The following is a 24,506-nucleotide window of genomic DNA, read 5'->3' as shown; positions in this document are numbered from 1 at the left end:
CCTGATTGGTCTTCCCAAAAGCCGTACTGCACCACTACAGTCCATAATGAATGCTGCTGCTAGACTGATTTTCCTCTCTAGTCGTTTCTCTCACACCTCACCCCTCTGCCAGTCCTTACATTGGCTTCCTGTATGCTATAGGAGTCAATTCAAGGTACTAACTCACACCTATAAAGCACTGAACAACTCTAGCCCCTCTTCTATCTCCTCACAGATCCATAGGTATGTCCCTTCTCGGTCTCTCCGCTCTGCCCGTGACCACCTCCTGTCCGTTGTCCGCACTCGTACGGCCAACTCACGCTTGCAGGACTTTTCGCGGGCGGCTCCCTTCCTATGGAATAGCCTGCCTACCGCCATCAGACTCTCCCCTAGTCTTGCATCTTTTAAGAAGTGCCTTAAAACGCATCTCTTTAGGAAAGCTTATGGCCTCCAAGACTAACCAATACCTCACATACCTGTCTCTTGCCCTCTCCTAAAGGGCAGTCCACCTTATTTGATTGCAAATTCCTGTCCTAATGTGTTTTACACCCCACCTCCTATAGAATGTAAGCTCGATCGAGCAGGGTCCTGTTCAACCTATTGTTTCCTGTAAGTTTATTTGTAATTGTCCTATTTATAGTTAAATCCCCTCTCATAATATTGTAAAGCGCTACGGAATCTGTTGGCGCTATATAAATTGCAATAATAATAATAATAAAATAATTGCGGCAAACGTTGTGAAATCCTCATAGTGACCACCATTTAATTTTCTATATAAAAAAATAAAAACTAAGATTATGAGCCAAGGGTATAATTTAAACTCTGCACTGACCCCTTGCCTGTTTTATTAAATGTTATCTGGTTGCAGAAAGAAAACAATAACAAACCATAAAAATAAAATCTACTGACCACAGGCTCAGCAGCAGAACAAAAAGAATTGCTGAAAACTAGACAATAACAAGTTCTTAAAGGAAATGAGCACCGACAAAATACCATTATAATAGACATGCAGCTAGATTGTAAACTTGTTTTAGCAGGGTCCTCATCAGCCTATTGTTCCTGCCAAAATTTGTAAAAGTTTGTCTCATTTTGTTGTTAAAGTCCCTCTAGTAATATTGTAAAGCACTGCGGAATATGTTAGTGATTTGTAAATGCCAACAATAATAATAATAATTGTAAAAGATTCTATCTCAGATATTTGAAAATGCACCACATCTGGAAAAAACAATTAAACATAAATATTATTAGTGCTTTAAATATTATCATAAAACAATTGTAAAGATGCAGATATAGCATTATAAATGTGAATTAATAACGTTGCTTCATCAAAAATACATCTAAGATGGCTAATGTCAAAAATGTGCAAAAAAGTTTCACTTAGCAATGATGTTTTTCTGTAGCATTACTGTAGACAGAGCGATCCCCCTAATCATTAGACTCTAACCCTAACCACTACAGTCCAACCCTAACCATTACATCGTAACCTTAAACTTTAACTACCAATCTTGTGCCCTAAATCTTACCTCTAGCCCTAACTGTAACCATTACATTATTTGATCCTAACCACTACACCCTAAACCACTACTAAATATTTGAGCCTGAAGCTCATGTGTCAAGGTTTGATGTTCAATATTTCTCAGGATGCATTAATATAAAACTGGATTTATCAGATTTTGGTTGCCATATTGTGGTTTCTAACCTTATGTGTACTCTTGATGTTTATTGGGCATTATTTTTTGTGTGTTATTTGACCAGGCTGGTCTTCCATTCTGCATGATTTCTATAACCTTTGACCTGTCTAATTTATTTTCTACACTATTATGTTTTACCTCTTTGAGGTCTGTATTGCATCAAGCCTGACATTTTTAGGACTCAGCAGTATGATCTATATGCCTCTTCTATTTTCCATTCCTTATACTGTTGTAGTTTGTAATCTATATACTTCATGTTACCGACCATCCAAGCCCTAACAGGGGAAAATATAGGTTGAAGTCACACGTGAAACTTGAGTTAGTTCACGATTTAATATAGTCATCAGTAGTGAAGACAATTTGAGCAGGTGGTAATGCAAGGACCATCTGTGAAGACATTGCCCTTGAGAACAAAGTTTAGAAATTAGGACTCAACTGCCTTCCTGTTGGATTCCAATTGTTGCTCTTCTCCATCATATCTGTTCAGAAATCACGTGTTCTACTGTCTGTCTTAGTGGAGTTGTTTGACATCATCTACATTGTTAAGTACCTAAGTTTATCAGGTAGATTTACAGAAACATGGTTAAATGATTTTTACATCTGTCAGCCTGGAGCCACTAAATGTGGCCCCAGTTGACAGAGGTTATCCTCATCAATTGATACCTGGGTCTCCCTAGTGTGAGCAGTGATTTAACCCTGTTCACACTAAAATGTTCCATGCTGCCTGATGTTGTTAAAGCCCACTCTGTGGAAGATGGCATAGATGGCCCTTAATATTTCAATATTTTTCCAAGGCACCCCAAGTCATAAATTCTATGTTGTATATCTGTACAGCTCTGCAGCATTTACTGGCTCTATAGCGTAATGTACAGTGTTGGTTTTTGAACGGGTGCTTATATATAGTTTTAGTGTTTTAATACAGGGGCGTGTTTGTATGTAATGTTTGAGTTTGATTGCAGGGGTGTGTCTGAATGTCATGTTCATTTTTAAATGAGGATGTACATTTGTGTGAAGTATTTGTGTTTGAGTGAAGGGGTGTGTTTGTATATTTTTTTGGAGTTTGAATGCAAGGGTGGGTCTGTATGTAATATTTGTGTTAGATTGCCAGAGTGTGTTTGTATGTTGTGCTGGTGTTTGAATACTTGGATGTATGCACATACACTGCCACATACATACATGCATGCATACATACATATGTACACATATATTCATGCACATTAACACACAGATACATATAAATACACAGACACATATACACAAATTCACATAGACACCGACACATACACACACATAGATACACACATAGATACACACATAGATACACACCGACACATACACACATATACATACACACAACATATACACACGCACCCTGACACACACAAATATTGATACATGCACAAACCCTGACACAGATACACACACTTGATAAAGACCCTGAGGGGTTGAAACATCACTGTGTAGCTGCTGGTTCTAATAAATTGCCTATTTTTCTTGGAATTCGTTGGAGTGCCTGGATTATTTTCTACATTTTACAGATACACACACTGACATAAAAACACAGACCCTGACACACAGATGGACATACACAGATCAATGTGCACACACAGACACACACACTGACACAGAAGCACACTGACATATATATACACACAGATGCACAACCTGACACACACACTCACAAACACCCTGCCACACACTCATACACATTCATACACATACACACACACCTACACAAACACATTCTTACACATAAATCTTATATTTAGCTTACCTTATGTGTCCAGGGTGGGTTGGAGTCCTGCTGGCTGGTGTGAGTGAGGGGTCTGGAGCAGCTCCTGGAGTGCTCCTTTCCTCTATTCAGCAGTTATGTTTCCCGGTGCTATAATCACACAGCGGCACACAGTTTGGGAACTACTGATATACTCAGAATTTGGACCAATACTCAAAAAGGAAAGTTCCATCACTTTACAAATGTATTGAATCACAATGACTTGAACCTCAGGTTTACGGTGATCTTGCATTGGCATTACAAATTAATAAAGACAGAGTGGAGAGATCCCACTTTTTTCAATATAATAGTTACAGCAACATCCTCTAGAGAATAGTGTGTAATTATGTACATCACAAATATACACAAGGTGGAGTATCTTACATGTGAGTCTGAGAGTAAATCTTTAATAGGTGCTTTCCTACAATAAAACACAGAAAACAATAACCAATAGCACATTATTGTCTGTGATATGTATTGAAGTGCCAAAGTGAATAAAGGTACACTCACAAGTGTGGAGCCAATATGTATTAGGCTCAGACTTTCAGCTTTGTGGGATTTAAAGGGTCCCACTCCCTTCTCTGTATGGTGAAATAGCTTCCACTCTTTGATTGCAGTCACAGATTTCAGTGTAGATTTAAAGTGCTTTATTTATAATAAAGTGCACAAAGGGTAAATGCTGTTAAAAATCAAATCAAATAAAAACCTTACAGTTTGAAATGATAAGTCCTTAATGTTGTAGCAATAAGTCCTTAGTGGTGTAGCAAAACGCGTTTCGCCTCTCTAGGAGGCTTCCTCAGTTGCTGTTACTCTGTCCTGTATGTTATGCTTCTTAGAAGTCATTTATAATTGCCGGTTTCAGGTGCCATCCATTTCCGGTTCACTTCTGGTTCTGGTCTGTGCGTTCCATTGCTGGAACGCATCGTGTATTTGCTGACGGATTTCCTGTTTAAACTTATGTTGGGGGGCGGGGCCTGGACGCCGAGCTGACTGGTCGCACTAAACCAGAGCTCCGGGTGATGACCTACAAATAGGCGATTTACCCGACAAATCATACCGAAATCACACCGAGCCCACTAACCTGGCACAGCAGAGCAGCGGCAGTACCCCGGGACGGATCTAGCCAGACCTCTGGGAGGCATTTTAAAGCTCACACAGAGCTGCGGCCTACCAGCGGGCACAGACGTGTGAGCGGCGGCCGACCTCCACGCCGGCAATCCCGCGGAAAACGCCGCGGCGTTGAGACCCTGACCACCCCCCCCTGCCGGTGAGGGATATCCCGGCACAACTAAGCGAGAAACGAGCAAGCAGACCCCTGGATTGGGGAGACCAAACTCCACGTGCAACCTACGGGGCCCAACCAAGATGGCGGCACAGCCCAAACGCACACTCACTAAGCCACCCAAGTATGCACAGGAGTTCATCAACCGACTAGGTACCTACTTGTGGGCGAAGCTCAGAGCCCAGAAACGGTTATACAACCTGGCAATGAAAGAGGCGGTGGCATGGATCCGCCCGGCCACCCGGCGTAAGCTACAGAGGAACCCCCCTCGCAACTTCAAAGCGGCCCCCAGACTGGAACGGAGCCAAACCTCAAAACAGCAGGCAGGGGCGCCGGGCCCCTCAAATACCGACATAACACGGCACAGAACCCGACCAGCTTACCACTCAGCGGTCCCGACAACCACCGACCGGCACCCAGCGACAGATCTTCCAATCTCCTCCCCTGAAAGCAGGCAACTGCAAACCAGCGATACAGCCTGGGGCAGAAGGGAGAAATATTACAACTATGGGGCAAACGCTGCCTTCCTGAACCCCTATTCCCAGGGCTTCAGTTTCCCTACTTACCCTGCTTACCCTCCAAGTCTCAGAGGCACTACTCACATGAATCCCAGGCAGGGCATCGGCTGAACGTCTTATTACAAAAGACTGGCAGCTCCACGGAAGCAGAACAGGCGACCCTCCTGCAGCTGGACCAAGCGGCAAAAAAAAAATTTCACCTCATAGCTACGACACCTACCTTTAACCTGTCTGCCAACCTTTCCGGTGAGGGACTTTTGCCTGGGGGACCCCAGAGGACCTTTTTATTTATTTATCCCCTTTTTTTTTTTTTTTTTTTTTTACTTTTGTCATACAGAAGCCTAGCAAGGGCATTGGCTAAAGGGGAAAACGATAGGAAAAAGGAAGACATATTAATCTATGCCTTAGCCACAGTTACGTTACCTACTATTAGGACTTTTAGTTTAAAATTATGAATCTTCTCTACCGCCTAGCCTGTCCAGCTGACGAGTGCTTAACTATTTACTAATATGCAGCAAACTAAATCGATAATCATACAGCCTAGTTAGCTAATCTGCTTAATCAATCTGCGTGTCTGCTGCTTCCTTAAACCGACGCACCTGCCTGGTTTCCCCAACGGGCCTGTAAGTCCTACCACGCAGTCCACTGCGACAATATATAGCGGAGAGAACCCACTCCACTCGTAAACCTAACTATATTGCAGTACAACTTCGCTAACGTTAAGCTTATGTAGAGCCTATCTAGCATGTTTACTAAGCCTACTGTCACACGTTCATGTATATTACACTAGCACAACGAACCTAGCATGGGATGTGTTATACACTCTTGCACATCCACCCAACCCTACAACCCATTAAAGCTCTTATATAAGATGCTACTAGGACACCACAGATAGACTCCACCGGTTACAAGCCTGATTCACTTAACTTGCATTACTTACAACATTTCGCTAGTACACCAAACACAGGTCTCACCAATCCTGCTCCATAGGATACTCCAGCATCAGACATATCAGACAAGATACATAAGTGTTTTTATAATTGAACTGTGCACTTTTACCGAGCCACTGTTTAATGTTTAATGTACCTACGTTTATATATACCTGTACGCTGGTGCGACGTTTGCGGACACTACTCGAAATACCTATTTTGCTTCACTTAGCTACCAGCCTGAACGAACCTAAAGCTACAAATTGTTTTACCTAGCCTGACTTCTCTTGTTTTAAAAAACAAAAATGTGCTGATAATAATTGCCATCTTGTCAAAACTCTTGCTTCATTCCATCGGCTCGTATTTGCTGTTGTGGCAATATAAGCGTGTTTTGTTACTCTAAGCACAATAAAAATAAAGAATTTAAAAAAAAAAAACAAAAAAAAAAACTTATGTTGGAACACATCTCTGCATTCCACGGATGACCATTTCCTGCTTTTTCTTCTCACCTTGTGTGTTCTTCCGTTTGGAACGCATACTTGCGTTCCACTGCTTGGAATGCATCCATTATTGTCCATAATGCCTCTCGGCCACATATAAAATAGGGAAATAAAGGGTATGTAAACAGAGGGACTAAATATTAACCCCTTAAGACCACAGGGCGTTCTATGCCGTCCCTATCTTGCACTTATCCACATTAAATGTCAGTTGCCACAACTCTGACCATTTTTCTAGTTTACCTAAATCATTAGCCATTTGGCTTATCCCTCCTGGAACATCAACCCTGTTACATATCTTAGTATCAATGTGAATAGAGTAAGGAGCACAACCATAAATCTTTATATATATGAAAAATCTTTATTAAATGGGTATATACTATAGGAATGTCTCTTTAAATTTTATCAACAAAGATACAAAGTCATACTATTGTAAACCATTTACCAGAAAAACATTCTGGACATATATAAACGCGCAGCGCGTGATATATATATGAAAGAAGTATCATGCAAACAGACCACTGTAATACTAGTATAATCAAAAACCCAAACATATAAAAAAAATGCAAAAAAACATACCAAGTTCAGTGAGAAGCAGGGACAGAGTCAATAATAAAAAAAAAAAACAACGTTTCAGCAATAAGCCTTTATCAAGGAAGCATGCTTGATGTTTGGGTTTTTGATTATACTAGTATTACAGTGGTCTGTTTGCATGATACTTCTTTCATTTATATATCACGCACTGCGCGTTTATATATGTCCAGAATGTTTTTCTGGTAAATGGTTTACAATAGTATGACTTTGTATCTTTGTTGATAAAATTTAAAGAGACATTCCTTTAGTATATACCCATTTAATAAAAAATTTTCATATATATAAAGATTTATGGTTGTGCTCCTTACTCTATTCACATTGTTATGTATTTTGGGTTCTTTAGGGGATAGAGCCTTATGTGGGTGAGCACCCAGCATTTACTTATTTAGCCTTTTCTTGGGGCTATCTTGTCGTTTAGTCGAGTGTGCCCACCTTGTCTCATTTACATATCTTAGTATCATCAGCAAAAAGACATACCTTACCATCAAGACCTTCTGCAATATCACTAATAAAAATATTAAAGAGAATGGGTCCAAATACAGATCCCTGAGGTACCCCACTGGTGACAAGCCCAAGCTTCGAATATACTCCATTGACTAGAACCCTCTGTTGCCTGTCACTCAGCCACTGCCTAACCCATTCAACAATATTGGAATCCAAACTTAAATATTGCAGTTTATTGATAAGCCTTCTATGTGCAACAGTGTCAAAAGCCTTACTGAAATCTAGGTAAGCAATGTCTACTGCACCACCCTGATGTATAAATTTGGTTACCCAATCAAAAAAATCAATAAGATTAGTTTGGCATGATCTCCCTAAAGTAAACCCATGTGTTTTTAGATGTTCAACAATCCTATCCTTTAACATGGTTTCCATCACTTTCCCCACTACTGAAGTAAGGCTTACTGGCCTATAGTTGCCCGACTCCTCAATATTACCTTTCTTGTGAATGGGCACAACATTCGCCAACTTCCAATCTTCTGGGACTACTCCTGTTATCAATGATTGGTTAAATAAATCTGTTAATGGTTTTGCTAGTACACCACTAAGCTCTTTTAATAGCTTTGGGTGTATTCCATCAGGTCCCATTGACTTATTTGTCTTTACTTTTGACAGTTGAAATAGAACCTCTTCCTCTGTAAACTCACTTGTAATAAATGACTCATTTATCCTTTTTCTTAACTGAGGTCCCTTTCCTTAATTTTCATCTGTAAATACCGAACAAAAATATTCATTGAGGCAGTCAGCTAGACCTTTATCCTCTTCTACATACCTTCCTTCTTTTGTTTTTAATCTAACTAATCCTTGTTTTACTTTTCTTTTCCCATTTATGTATCTAAAACTAGTTTTGTCCCCCTTTTTTACTGACTGTGCTATTTTCTCTTCTGCGTGTGATTTGGAAGCTCTTATAACTTGCTTAGCCTCTTTCTGCCTAATCTTATAGATCATTCTGTCTTCCTCACTCTGTTTTTTTTTATAATTACTAAATGCTAACTTTTTGTTTTTTACTATTTTGGCCACATCTGCAGAGTACTACAGTGGTTTCTTGAATTTTTTGCTTTTACTGACAAGCCTAATGCAATTTTCTGTTGCCTTCAGTAGTGCAACTTTAAAATAATTTCCATTTCTCTTGGACTCCATTTAAATTGCTCCAGTCTGATAATGACTCCTTTACACATATTCTAATTTTAGAAAAGTCTGTTTTTCTAAAGTCTAAAACTTTTGTTTTTGTGTGGTGTGACTCAGTCACTGTTCTTATATTAAACCACACTGACTGATGATCACTGGATCCTAAACTTTCACCTACAGTAATATCGGGTACCTCCTCAACGACTTGTTTTAGAGACAATCCCAGTAGGGAGTTTAGAATATGTGTGCTCCTGGCACAAGCAGCTATTTTTTATTTTCCAATTCACATCAGGAAGATTAAAGTCACCCATGATGATAACTTGCCCCTTCATTGTCATTTTAGCTATTTCCTCAACTAGTAGATTATCTAACTCTTGAATTTGTCCTGGGGGCCTATAAATCACACCAACACGAGTTACTGTGTGATTACCAAATTCTAACGTAACCCACGGACTCTATGTTTGCCTCACTAACTTTTATTAGGCTAGATTTTATGCTATCCTTTACATACAGGACCACCCCTCCCCTTTCCTGCCTTCCCTGTCTTTTCTATATAAAGAGTACCCTGGTATTGCTATGTCCCAGTCATTTTTCTCATTATGCCATGTCTCAGTAACAGCGACTAAATCTACACTATCAGTTGCAATTATAGCCACAAGTTAATGGATCTTATTCCCTAAACTGCGAGCATTTGAAGACACGACTCTAAGCTTATAATTTTTTAACACACTTGCTACAGGCACCTTCTGTCCTTGTTTTGGGGGACAATTGGATTGATGTTTTATCACCCTTTTGCCCCCCCCTCTTAGTTTAAATACATCCTAGCAAAACCTCTGGATTGCTCACTGAGAACATTTGTTCCCTTTTGAGAAAGATGCAAACCATCTTTTTTGTACAGTTTATTTTCAAACAGAGCTACCATGAGAAATAAAGCCAAATCCTTGCTCCCGACACCATTCACCAAGCCACAAGTTAAAGTCCCTAATACGCATCCACCTGTCATTCTGAGTGTTATGCACAGGCAGAACTTCAGAGAATGACAGTGTGGAAGCAACCTGCCGTATATCATTGGCAAAAACACTAAAAACTTCCTTAACCTCTGAAACCTCATTGCAAGCCAAGTCATTTGTCCCTAGATGGACAAGTTCATCCAATTCCCCTTCCTGCTTTGCTCGCTTAACAATATTACAGATACGTCTCCTGTCTCTGTGAGCAGTAGCTCCGGGAAGACACCTCACAAGACCACCATTGGCCATCTCCACACCTCTTATTATGGAATCCCCCAACAAAAACTGCTTTCTATTAGGCCTCACCAAAGTCTCCAAGCCTCTCTCCACAACACCACTAGCCTCAGTGCCTCTCTTCACAACACCACTAGCCTCAGTGCCTCTCTCCACAACACCACTACCCTCAGTGCCTGTCTCCATAACACTATTACACTCTGAAAGTGCAGAAAATGAATTATGTAGAGCAACAGACTGTGCAATATGCCTTTTATCCACAACTCTAAGTCTACCAGATCCTACAGTGATCCATCTGCCATTCCTAGTATGTCTCTGCGGCAGTGGCTTTGCTGCAGTTCCAGCCTGAGTTTGTTTACCAGATAATTTACAAATCTCAGACTTCAAAAATACAATCTCCTGCCGCAAGATAGAGAACTGTCTACAGATTAGACAACAACCAAACTTTCAAAAAGTGGAATGTGAAACAAATGCATAGCAACTATTACACTGAACTAAGTCTGCCATTCCAATGAGGTGTATAATTTAAATCAAACAAATCTTAATTTTTTATTTATCCCCCTGAATACCTCAGATTACCTCCAGTTTCTCTCCAGAATATCTCCAAGCTAATGACAACATCCCTTATATAACTCCTAAAATCACCACCCACTAGGAATGTTTAACATCTGAGTAGGCCTCTGCTTATTTGCAAACAATAGCTAATTAAACAGCAATCAATAGCAAGTAGCTAACTAATCAAATCAAATGCCTTATAATTACCAACAGGAAATCAAACCTTGTGCAATCAGTAACCTTTTCCAACAGATTAATCTTACCTGTAACAGTAAAAAAGAAAACTCTTAGCACAACTCTTAACACAACTCTTAGACAGTTGAAGCTTCTGTAAAACTCTTCATATATATAATTATAGATATATTTATATATAATTAAAAAAATAAAATATGTAAATACGTTAAAAAATAAAAATAAAAAAATAATAAAAAATGAATAATAAAAAATATATATATGTGTGTAATTTCGTTCTAACTGTATTTTGATATTAATATATATATTGATATCAAAATACACGTAGAACGAAATAATATATATATCTATATACATAAGTATATACGTATATATCACACTATGTATACCTATATATAAATAAAAATAATAACAATTATATACATATATATACATATATATACACACTTATATATATATATATATATATATATATATATAATAATTTTACATATATATTCATGTCATAATTTTACATAATTAGGTCCTTTTACTAATTACAATTTGCGGGACCTGCCTGACAACCCACTTACACTGACAATATTATTGCTGTAATACTTTTTACAGTTTTGAAACACAAATATTTGTGTTCAGCAAAGTCTCCTGAGTATAACAGTACCCCTCATGTACAGGTTTTATGGTGTTTTCAAAAGTTACAGAGTCAAATATAAGGCTTGCATTTCAGTTTTTTCACATTGAAATTCGCCAGATTGGTTACGTTGCCTTTGAGACCGTATGGTAGCCCAGGAATAAGAATTACCCCCTTGATGGCATACTAGTTGCAAAAGTAGACAACCCAAGGTATTGCAAATGGGGTATGTTCAGTCTTTTTTAGTAGCCACTTATCGTATCGTACCATTTCCTATAGACCTTCATCTGAAGGGGCGTCCAGGAATGGTGCGGTTCGGTTCGGTTGTATGGGCCACTTTCATAATGGAAACACTCAAAATAGCATACTGTGCCGAACTGACGCAAACCGTTCTGCTCAGTGGAAATAAGGCAAATGATTTCATTTTCACTAGAAAGTTTTCTTTGGTTCTGTATATACAGGACTGTTTTTGTTCTGGGTTGGATTTAAGATTGCTCACACCAAAATGTTCCATGCCACCTAACATGGTTAAAACCCACTCTGTGGAAGATTGCACGGAATGTTCTAATGTCCATAAGGGGTTAAACTTTTTTATTGAATATGTGTCCAATTTTAATACCCTGTTGCTCTTGATTAGAATTTTAAACATGGAATGGTTGATTTGTTCCTAGTGCGTTCTACTTCAAAACAAAATTTCAACAACATGACAGTTTGATTCTAGTGACTCTTTTTCAGATGTTCTCAATTGTACAGATGTCAAATGTTATTCCAAAAGATTCCTTTATATTGCTTTTATTTTTTTGGATTGTGTAATAGTTTTTCTTTAGGGATCATTTTATTGTAAGATAAAATAAAACTTTGTTCGCTGCACCTTTTAGATTTACTTCCGCCTCTTGTCATTGTTTGCTTCTTCGTTCTCACTTTATCTTCTGAAACTATCTGAACATCTCACTAGTCACCAAACTGATAATAATTTTGCAAATCAAGCTGAGCAATGTCTAAATTCTTTTAAAGAATTTAAATAAAAAACAATTTTTTTTGTCCTTGTATAAAATATCCTCATGTATGGATTCTATCGTATAATTTTCATCATTATTATTAATAATGGAAATTTCAGAATGTCATTTACATATATTGTTTGTACACACGTTTATGTTTAAGATGAACCAAGTAATAGGCAAATTGAGAAAACATGAAATTATTAGTTACAGAAAATGTGAAGGCATCATGGGTAATTTGGAAACAAACAAACTTGTTGCTACTATTTAATTATCCCTTAAAATTGACCTGTAAATAAATTTATTAATTAATTATTAATTATTAATTATGTATAATAAATGCTATGATGATCCATATGGTATAGTCAATCAAAGTTTATCATAAATTTTAATTAAAGGGATATCATTACTTAATTGTTGATGTGAATGTCTGTCTGTCTATCTATCACTTAATCCATCTCCCTGTTTGTGTGTTGGTGTGTCTGTGTGTCTGTGTGTCTGTCTCTATCCAGCCATCAAATATATATATATATATATTTACTCATTAGAGACTAATGTACATCTGGAAAAAGTATGTTTGGGAAATAGAAGGAAGTCACTCCAGAACTGTGCTGAACCATTTCCCTTTCATTGTACAAAATGAAAATACAACTTTTATGGACTGAGTCATTCTTTAAGAGTAGCTCATGATAAGAACAGAGGGACGAAAAGTGAGTAGAAACTTGCTTGCAAGTAAAGGTATTTTTGTGTGTATGACTCATCACATACAGGGTTCATGAGTAATAGGAAGCATACTTCCGTCTACGGTGCTATTGTGCTATTATTGCCATTTTATTAAATTATTTTTATGTGCCCTTTTGCTCATTTCCTTATAAAAGGTTATATTGTGTCCAAGTGATTGATCTACAACTGGTTTAGAAGTACACATTTCCATAATGATTTGCCAGCATTAAAACTGGAAAATCAACATTCAAGATTTTGTTATCCATCAGCTAAGAATCAGTTAGTCACCCTTTTTTTATACATTTAAAAAAGTTAGTTACCCAGAAGTTCTGTCCCACGCTAGCCCATATGATTACTAAATACCATATGTGTCATAGGTCTGTCTCAAAGACAAGGAGTCATTTTGAATTTGAAAATAATTTAAAAAAATAGAAGTCTACTGTGAGTTGTTGCTTGGGAAATATGGAGGACATAGGTCACTGATGTAATTGGCCATTTTGGTTTTTGTGCGCATTTTAAAAAAAAAAAAATGATACAAATCTTCATTGAAACCGTTTTTGTGACAGATGTCAACCTTTGTGTGTGGAGCTATACTATGGCTTTTCATGGATTTTCAGATCTGCAAGTCAGTAAGCTTTGTTGTTTGGCAGCCATTTTGAAATTTTCAAAAACATTGATTTTTATTTTTCAAATAACTGTATAAATTACATACATAGATCCCTACATACATTTAAGTCCGCCCCTCCCCCCCCACCATAAAAATTTGTTAAAAAAAAAAGGGTGGGGGTTAATTAAACTTATCAAGCACCAAGACTTCCTCTGCACTGCTTGCCTCCTTACTTTGCTCAATGGGGCAATGCTGGTCCAATCCAATTTTCCTCATACAGGAGCATTGGGGACCTGAAGCGCATAAGTTGCAAGCTCTATGCACTTCCAATGCTTATCATAGTTACATGGCATTGTAGTGGAGGTGTGTCTAGTGACTGTCAGTGTGACCGCCACTAGAGTCTTATTTAAAGGGACACTGTAGGCACCCAGACCACTTCAGCTAATTTAAGTTGTCTGTGTGCTGTGACCCTTTTGCACTTAGTGCTGCAATGTAAAACATTGTTTACATTGCAGCTCTAAGTCTGCCTCCAGTGGCTGTCTACTAGACAGCAACTGGGGGGCGCTTCCAGAATCTAAACGGACTTTTGGTCCGTTATCTGATGCTGGACATCCACACGGACCTTTAGAGTCAGATTTTCCCTATAGGTAAGCATTGAATAATGCTTTCCTATGGGGAAGTCTAATGTGCGCACGGCTATTGCTGCGCATTAGGTCTCCCCCACTGGCTGACGTCAGCAGGGGAGGGGCGTGGGTGGAGCCTGATGCAGCGCCGAGGGACATCGGCGCTGAAGTCAGGTAAGTCGGGTAAAATGTATATAATACTAATGATAGCATATCTTGTTTAAAAGTAAGTAACCCAGGCTTTTTCAAATGGCATAATTTGAGTTGTTTGGTTTAGCCACTTTTCACAAATGCCAGCCCCCATTTAGATACTGGCTGGCAAACAAGTTGGTTTGCTCAACCATCAGTTCAAACATGTCATCCGACATAAAGAAGCTTAAGTATTTCACTGGCTCACTAACATCTACTGTTACAGTGATGTCAGGTGTAGCTGTTAATAGAAGTATTTCTAGGGAAGTCAGGTTTAGGGGTACCCTGTTTCCCTCTGGCCCTGTGGGGCATCCTAAGCACCTTCTTGAGATGGTGGTAGGGCGCCATCACTGGAGGACTCACTTAGAGGCTTAATGTCAGAGGCTATCATAGTGTCACTATCTACAAGAGTGCCACTATTGGAGCCTGCCACAATGGCATACACCTCCTCTACCATATAATTGCCATCCAGTTTAGGAGGATATATTTAACCTATGTCTCTAAGGGAATAATGTAATGTATTTGCCTACTTGCCTAATGCACACTACCCAAACCCTGCCCCCAATTCCCACTTGCATCCACAGAAACCAAACCCCCAACCCCCAACCCAAAACATTGCAGATCTAACAGCTGTGACCAGCACTAAAAGGGGTCATTTATTTCTTTATTTTAGAAATAACCACAATAAATGCCAGCTTGATCTATCATATGTATGTTTTAGCCTTGTGAACTGACAAAATATATTGACTAGTCCGTTTTGCCACTACTTTGGTCCGGCTTGAATATATTAAGTATCTTTGGTCCATATCAGGGGTTAGCTTTACCAACTAAGATCTATTTATGCTTATTTATGTTTATTTTTGCTTTATATTTATGTTTATGTTCATTCTTGCTTTATATTGAGTTAGGATATGGAGTATATTTACACCTTATAGTTTTGCAACTACTTTAATCTGTTAATTATTTTTTGTTTATTTAACTGCTATAGGCAGAATTAAATAGTTTAGCTTTGCTTAGCTCAATATTGATACTGAGGATATTGAGATTTGTTAAGCTTTACATCTACATTTATGTAATTATTAAGTCTTCTTCTGCTTGTCCTTACAGGATACACTTGTCTATTTTGGAGATATCTCGCTTTACATTTAGATGCCTTTTTGATCCCTTGAAAGCTGACAGCTCCATTTTATACACATTATAACTGTGTGTTGTGCAGTATTTTTATTATGTGTATTTTGAATGTATGCAATAAAGGTTATATTGTATATTTGTATCATCTAGTAAGGTTTTGAGGTTTGTCAGTGTTCTGTTCTCATTTTGTGTTATTTCCATACTCTTGGCAGCCAACTTCAATTGTAGGCAGTTTAAAGAGCATTGCACAAAGGACAAGTAGGGAGTTATGGGCTTAATGTCTACTTCAGATGGCACTATGAGGCACTGCATATGGCCAGGTTTAACTGCTGTCATGGGGAAATCCACCTTCTGACGAGCCTGGTCGGGTGAAACGCGAGCGTCAAGGGAATTATCATGCAGCCTGATACATTTATGCAATAATGATTCTCTATGTTTGCACTTTATTCTGCCTATAAACTCTGCTAGGGGGGTTGGATTTAGGTGCCCTTGAAGGTACGGGGGGGGGGGGGCAATCTACGGATAGTTTACTTTGAGACATCATTTTCAACTATTCTCTACTTGTCATTAACCACTTCCCCCTTTCTTATCCTCTGAGCACAACATGCTAGCGTGCTCTTACAAACTAGTGTACTGTCAGTATTGATCTAAGGATGATATTCTGCATTCTGGCTATTCATTAGAATCTTCTTGTCACAACTGACTATAATATGAATGTATACCATTTCATTTGTACTGATACCATTCATTTATCAACGATAATTTTATGAGCCAATGAAGACATGACGAGATTCTAATTTGAAGTACCGTTATATGCAATCTCTATTTAGCTTCACTGCTATCATTTATCCAGTATTGGATGCATAGTATTGTTGTGAACTGCTCTGTGTTTCACAGAGGTTCACGGACAGCTAAACACATTCTAACTTCATTACTATTCGTAACCTGACAGTGTATACAGTTTGTAACACTTACTGATACATTTGATACACCTCATCATTTATGCCTATTACAGAGCCCTTTTTTCCATACTGTTAATCCAGGCTCCCTACATCTAGGCTCTATTTAACCCCTTAAGGACACATGGCATCTGTGACATGTCATGATTCCCTTTTATTCCAGAAGTTTGGTCCTTAAGGGGTTAGCATCTCCCTTCCTTTTATATATATATATATATATATATATATATATATATATATATATATATATATATATATATATGATTTATATCCTTCACATTTCTGGGCATCTCATCCTTCCCCCATCAATATTCTATGCTTATCAGATACAGCTTTCTGGTGAAATATATATATAGTACAACTTTAGAATTTCTTGATTCTTAGTTATCAAGCCATGTATTTCATTTAATTTATTCATTTTAGGTGTTTCACTATTTATTTAGTTTGTGTGTTACACTTTGGGTGATTGCTAATTTTGGGGCAATTTTTTAACATTATACTTTATTAATAAATTATTTTTGTTTTCAATTTGCTTCAAGCCTCCCATTGGCATTTCAGCAACTCATAGTACTCCTTATGTGTTTCCAGTACCTTCGCACTGGTACACTACCTTCACACCTTTTTTTCCCCATTTCTACTAGGGGTTACCACCCTCCTTCTTAGTGTACCAGAGCAAGCTGTATCCAATTCGTTTTTCATGGGAAAATTGGCATCAGCCCTGGTTTAGTTGCCACCATGTGAGGGGATGGTTAAAGACCAAATTAGTGGCTGCCTTGGCCTGGCACATAAGACATTAAGAAGCAATAATGGTTTGAGCCATAGCACAACCTGCACAAACTGACAATAGGCCTAAGGCACAGTGCAGCTGACATATAGGGCTTGAAGTGGATAAAGGCCTGGTTTAATTGGAACCATGAATGAAAGGCTCATTGCTAGGGTAAACTGCCCAGCAAGGGTGAACTGCCTGAAAAGTATGTCACGACTCACAACAGAACAAAGCTCAGCACCAAACAAATGGCTGGTAATGCCGCCATCCAGGAGTTATGAGTAAATGTGTAAAAGTGTTACCAGGTATTAAGCCCAAAAATCAAAGTAAGGTTTGAATCATGAAACAATTTTTAGTTGAAAATTACAGACAAAAATTACAATAGCACTGTACATCTTGATTCCATTAGAAAACAGCAGCAAGTGATTACTTTAAAATGACTGCAGAGAAAAAAGTTACATTATCATTACAAAGCAATAATAATGAGTACTGGGTATTGCACAGAGACACCAAAATATCTGGAATCTGTTTCTGGAGTTTGCAATATTTTGTTAACATTAAAATGCCATTTTTGTGATTTTCTCATGCAGATGGTTCTCAAATCATGAATTTTTATATGTTACATTTATAATACAATTCCTTACTCTTTTATTCTAATGTTTAACTATTTTTTTTTTCACATCACACCTACATTTGTTTTTCAAATCTCTAAATGTATCTTTAGCTAACCATCTTGATTGATGTCTCTCCTGAGGATAAATGAGGTGTAACAATATATTTACTATCAGTTTGATCTGGTATTAAATAATCCACTACCGAAAGGCAAATACATATTACCCCGCCGAGAAGTCCTCTTCTGTTCTCTGGCTAAAGGAAAGTATTCAAGATTGACTTGGGTTGATCCCACAGTAACATTTTACAAGCTAAATACCTCTAGTAGCAACATTATACCTATCACATAACCTGGGCAGAGCCCACTGCCATACTTTACTAGGCAAGCAATCTGGTCAGACCCTGACACACTATTTTATTAACCAGGCAACTTTGGCAACCCAAAGCAATATTATAATAGCCAAGCAACCGGGGCAGACCCACACTGAAATAGTATACTAGCCAAACCAGGCAACTTTGGCAACCCAAAGCAATATTATAATAGCCAAGCAACCTGGGCAGACCCACACTGAAATAGTATACTAGCCAAACCAGGCAACTTTGGCAACCCAATGCAATATTATAATAGCCAAGCAACCTGGGCAGACCCACACTGAAATAGTATACTAGCCAAACCAGGCAACTTTGGCAACCCAAAGAAATATTATAATAGCCAAGCAACCTGAGCAGACCCACACTGAAATAGTATACTAGCCAAACCAGGCAACTTTGGCAACCCAAAGCAATATTATAATAGCCAAGCAACCTGGGCAGACCCACACTGAAATAGTATACTAGCCAAACAAATTGGGCAGACTCCACTGAAATATTATATGAGCCAAGCAAACTGGGCAAACTCCACTGAAATAGAATACTAGCCAAGCAAATTGGTCAGACACTGCTGCAATATCGTACTAGCCAAGTAGCTTGGATACTCCACATTGCAATATTGCGTACTCCAGATATGCAAACTGAGGAGTCCCCATGGCATAATTCTACTACACTAAAATGTGTAAAAGCCTAAAAATGTCTCTCACACGGCTGATAAATTGTGAATATTGTACTGTAATATTGTCCATGCAACCATAGCCACACCTCTCCTGGCAGTGACTCACACAGCCTACATAAAAATTGTTTAAATTTTAATCAAATGTTAACTTACTTTACAAGTGTTTTTCTCCTGCTCTGTAAAGGGCCTAGAACAGGGGTAGGCAACCTGTTAGCAACAGTGTGCCAAAAAAAGAGTGTGATGTCCCGTAGCGTGCCGGTCCTATTTTTTGAAATCGAGGTGTGCATGTTGTCATATTCTGCTTGTGTTATTTACACTGCAGTTGCTTTGTAGTGTTGTATTAGTGTGTATATGAGTTGTTATATTGTATATGTTCATGAGTAGTTTTTGGTATTGTGTATGATACCTATGAATGTGGGCTGTGTATGGGGGCTACTTGTGGAACTGTGTGTGTGTATGGATATGTCACATTGTGTGTTTGGTAGTGTGTGTATGTGTGGGGCTGTTTGGGATATTGCATGTGAGAGGCTGCATGTGGGGTTGTGTGCATGTATGTGGATTGTTAGTGGTGTTGAGTTTGTGGGGATTGTGTGTATGTTTGTGTGTGGGCTGTTCCCATTACTTGTATGAGGGGAGGGTTATTCTGCAATTTTTTGAATATCTAGCAGTGTGGGTGGCGTCCCTGGGTTCCAGTGGGGACCAGGCTGGCCAGGTACAGGTCAAAGACAGGAGCTGCAAGAGCAGCTGTCGGCTGCTCTACTACAATTTGGATTCCCATCCACAAGTGCTGGGAGGAAGAGATCTGAGATCACTTCCTCTATGTGCTGTAATGCATAAATTGAGGATTGTCCTTCACAACCTTTTCGAATTAGCAGATAGCTGAAATTTCACTCAGAATCCTGATAGGTCAGAGCCTGTTTGGTTCTAGCAACCTTGAGTGCCGTGCAGAGACAGATCGAATGCCCTGCAAGGCACAGTTGCCATAGGTTGCCTATCCCTGGTCTAGAAGGCAATTAACAAAGCAGGAGATAAGACAGCTTAAGTTAAACAAAATGTGCAATAAAAGAAGTATAAACATTAGATGACATCCACTATGAAAATTAAATGCACTTGCTTCCTTGCTATATTTTAAAAAACCTTGACTGACTAAAAAAAGTCCTAGGCTACTAGCCAGGCCTTTGGGGTTACTAGCCCGTGCAAGCCTGGAGAGTACAAGGCACACTCACCAGGGGTAAATTTCTAATCTTCAAATTACATGCATCTCCTCCTCTCTTGCAGAATCTGCTAAATGTTCCTGGCCATGAGCATTATGAAAATAGGAACAGCCTGACAGAGACAGCTGCATGTATGTAAATATTTTCTTCAGCTCACCTTTACCCACCAAATCATTCATGCCCCCTTTTGCCCACCAAAGCGCACATGCCTCCCCTGTACCCACCACAGACTCATGCCCAGGGCCGGATTAAGAGCCCAGTGGGCCTGGTGCTGACAATTATGATGGGCCTAATTACAGAATCTTATTGACCAAAAACACTAAACAGTCATACCTCCCAAGCGTCATGTATCTGATAGAGATGGTGCTGGAGGGAAACTCATAGGATGTAGCTATAAGAATACACATACTCTATGCTAATCTCTATCTAATTTTTGCTTTCATCTCTCAAGTAAATCCATAACCCCTAACAGCAGTGTCCAGTGAAGCAGGAAGTCAATGGGCGGGGTAAAAGGTGGGCCAATGGTGCGAATCACGTGACCAGACCTGCCAAAAGGGGAGAACATGCCCAAAAAGGGGGCATGTCTGTCCAAAGAATTTGAAGGACAGCCTGGCATGAATGCATGTCAGGCTGCCCGCCAATCCTGCAGGCTGTCCAACTAAGGGCATACTATGCAGGCAGCACCCTAAGCTTGACATAAATGCGTCTAATGTTGCGCTCACTCCATGCTTTCTAAGGACTGTCCCCTAGCACTCACATGTCCACTTTTCTCATTATTGTCTTATTAGCAGGCAGAAGTCCCTGGTATATAGTCTGAGACAGAGAAAAGGTGTATGTAGTGAGTGTAGAAGAAAGGGGACATGCCACAGTGTTAGCGAGACCAACATCTGCATTACCTAAACTAATTTTATTGTCAGCCAGTCCACACAAGTTTTGTTCCCATACATCCCTCTTAAGCTTTCAAACTTAAAGGAACACTATAATCACCATAACAACTACAGCTTATTGTATTTGTTCTGGTAAGTAGAATCATTCCATTCAGGCCTTTTGCAGTAAACACTGTATTTTCAGAGAAAATAACTCCACTGGCCACTCCTTAGATGGCTGCTAGAGGTGCTTCCTGGGGCAGTACTGCCTAGTGTGCAGCACTGCCATTCAGTGTCTCCACCCTCTGCATGCAGACACTGAACTTTCCTCATACAGATGCATTGATTCAATTTATCTTTATGAGGAGATGCTGATTGGAATTGTGCTGGCTCTGCCCCTGTCTACCTAGTTGACAGGCTCAGCCAATCCTATGGGGAAGTATTGTAATTTGCTCAGACCACCACTTCTGATGATGTCAGCAGACAGTCAGTTCAGAGGCAGAGCCAGCAGCTGCAGACTTGAATACAAGTTATATTTCACTATACTTAGGGAGGCAAGAAGGGGCCAACGTGGTGGTTTTAACATAATAGGGTCAGAAATACATGATTGTGTTCCTGACCCTATAGTGCTCCTTTAAGCAAGAGTATGTTTAGAGTAGTTAGGGTTGCCACCTTTCTTGGAAAAAAATACAAGTCTTAATCATGTATTTAATCACAAGGAGTGACATCAGAGAAAATTCTGTAAAATCACCAACAAACTACTCACAGTTTGATTCTGCTGTATAGATGGATTGCTCCCAGTGTCTCAGTCTCGCAAGTCACCCAGTGTCTCAGTGTCCCTATGTATAACAGTGTCAGTCTCCCCATGTCGCCCAGTCCCCTAGTCTCTCAGTGTCTCCATTTCTCCCAGTGTCCCAATGTCTCAGTGTGTACCCATGTCACTAGGATACTGGGGACACTGAGAGACATGGGGACACTGAGAGACATGGGGACACTGAGAGACATGGGGACACTGAGAGACATGGGGACACTGAGAGACCCGGGGACACAGAGACATGGGGACACTGAAACATTTAGGGAAACTGGGAGAAATGGGGACACGGGGACACTAGGGCACAGACACTGGGAGACATGGGGACACTGAAACATTTGGGGACACTAAGACACTAGGGACACAGAGACATGGGAACACAGACACTGGGAGACTAGGGGACACAGGGAGACTAGGGGACACAGGGAGACTAGGGGACACAGGGAGACTAGGGGACACTGGGAGACATGGGGACACTGGGGACACTGGGACATATGGGGACACTAGCCACACTGAGACACTAGGAACACAGACACTGGGAGACATGGGGACACTGAAACATTTAGGGACACTAAGACACTAGGGTCAAAGTGACATAGGGACACTGGGAGACTATGGGACACTGGGAGACTAGGGGGACACTGGCTGGGAGACAGACACTTGGGGACACTGGGAGACATGGGGACAGTTGTGGACATAGACATGGGGACACTGGGACATAAAGGGACACTGGGACACATGGGGACACTAGGCACACTGAGAGACATGGGACACTGGATGGGGGACATGGGGACACTGGGAGATATGGGGACATAGTGTCTCCGTGTCCCAATGTCTGTGTCTCCCAATGTCCCCATGTTTCACAGCATCCCCATGTGTCCCCTAGTGCCCCAGTGTCCCCATGTTTTCCAGTGTCCCCAAGTGTCTCAGTGTTTCCAGGTCTCCCAGTGTCTGTGTCCCCATGTGTCCTAGTGTCAGTGTCCCCTAGTGTCTGTGTCCCCATTTGTCCCCTAGTGTCTGTGTCCCCTAGTGTCTCAGTGTCCATATATGTCCCCTAGTGTCTCAGTGTCCCATAGTGTATTAGTGTCCCCATGTGTCCCTGCTGCCTTTCCCCCCATCCCTCTCTTACCTGAGCTGTAGAGCTGCTGTCTGGACTCTGCTGTGTTGCTGCTCCCTCACAGATCAGTAAGTAGTAGAGAGAGGCAGGGATATGCTGTAACTTCCTATCCCTGCCTCTCTCCACACACAGTGACCCCTACTGACCGGTGCTGGTATTGCAGAGTAATCTCCATTTATTCTGAGAAAAATACCTGCATTTGTATTGCCGGTATTACTGCAATACTGGCACGGCCAGGCAGCCTCAAATTCCAGTCAGGTGGCAAACCAGTAAAATACCAGTCAGGTGGCAAACCTAAGAGTAGTGTGTGTAAAAAAAAAAAAAAAAAAAAAAGATTTTTTTTTTTTTTTTTTTTTAAATGGGCCTATTCCGTGGGCCTGGGCCTGGAGCTGCAGCTCCATCAGCCCCTATGTTAATCCGGCCCTGCTCATGCCCCCTTCACTACCACAGCCACCATGCCATCCTGCACACACCACAATGCCAATGCCCCCTTTAACCTTCACTGTCCCTATTGCCTCCTCCTCCCACCACAGCCCCGTGCCCCCTCTGCACCCACCACAGTCCCTATCCCACCCTGCACCCACCACAATTCTCTTCAGCCACCACAGCCACATGCCCGCTCACCCCCACCACAATGCTCATTCCTCGCCTTTAACCGTCACATCCCCATGCCCTCAGCAACCACCACAGCCCCTATGCACCCACAACAGCCCATATACCCATCTCACCAACTACAGCCCCTATGCTTTTAGGCAACCGCCATAGCTCATATGCCTCTCCTGCACCCACCACAGACCCTATGACCCCCCTGCACCCACCACATCTATGCTTTTTTGCATCCACTCGAACCACAATCCCTTCCTACACCCATCTCAGCATCTATCCATCCCTGCACCCACCACCTCTATGCTTTCTTGCACCCACTAGAGCCACAATCCCTTTCTACACCCATTTCAGCCTCTATCCATCCCTGTATCCACCTAACCCACATCAGTCCATACGTCACTGCACCCACCACAGCCCCATCTCTCTCATCCCTATCAAGCTCTGTACTCTCCATAGCTTCTATGCATTCCTGCACACAACTCAGCCTCTATCTGTACCCAACTCATCCACTACAACGTCTATGCCTTTCTGCACTCACTACAACCCTTATCCATTCCTGTACCCACTAGAGTCCCTATGTCTTTTTGCACCCACTACAGCCCTTATCCATTTCTTTACCCACTACAGCCCCTATGCCTTTCTGCACCCACTACAGCCCCTATGCCTCATTGGGCCCACTACAGCACCTATACCTCCTAGCACCAGATAAAGCCTCTATCACTCCTGCGCC

Source organism: Pelobates fuscus, chromosome 3 (assembly GCF_036172605.1).
Source record: "Pelobates fuscus isolate aPelFus1 chromosome 3, aPelFus1.pri, whole genome shotgun sequence".
In the NCBI taxonomy this organism is placed as follows: Eukaryota; Metazoa; Chordata; class Amphibia; order Anura; family Pelobatidae; genus Pelobates; species Pelobates fuscus.
This window is presented reverse-complemented; position numbering follows the sequence as displayed.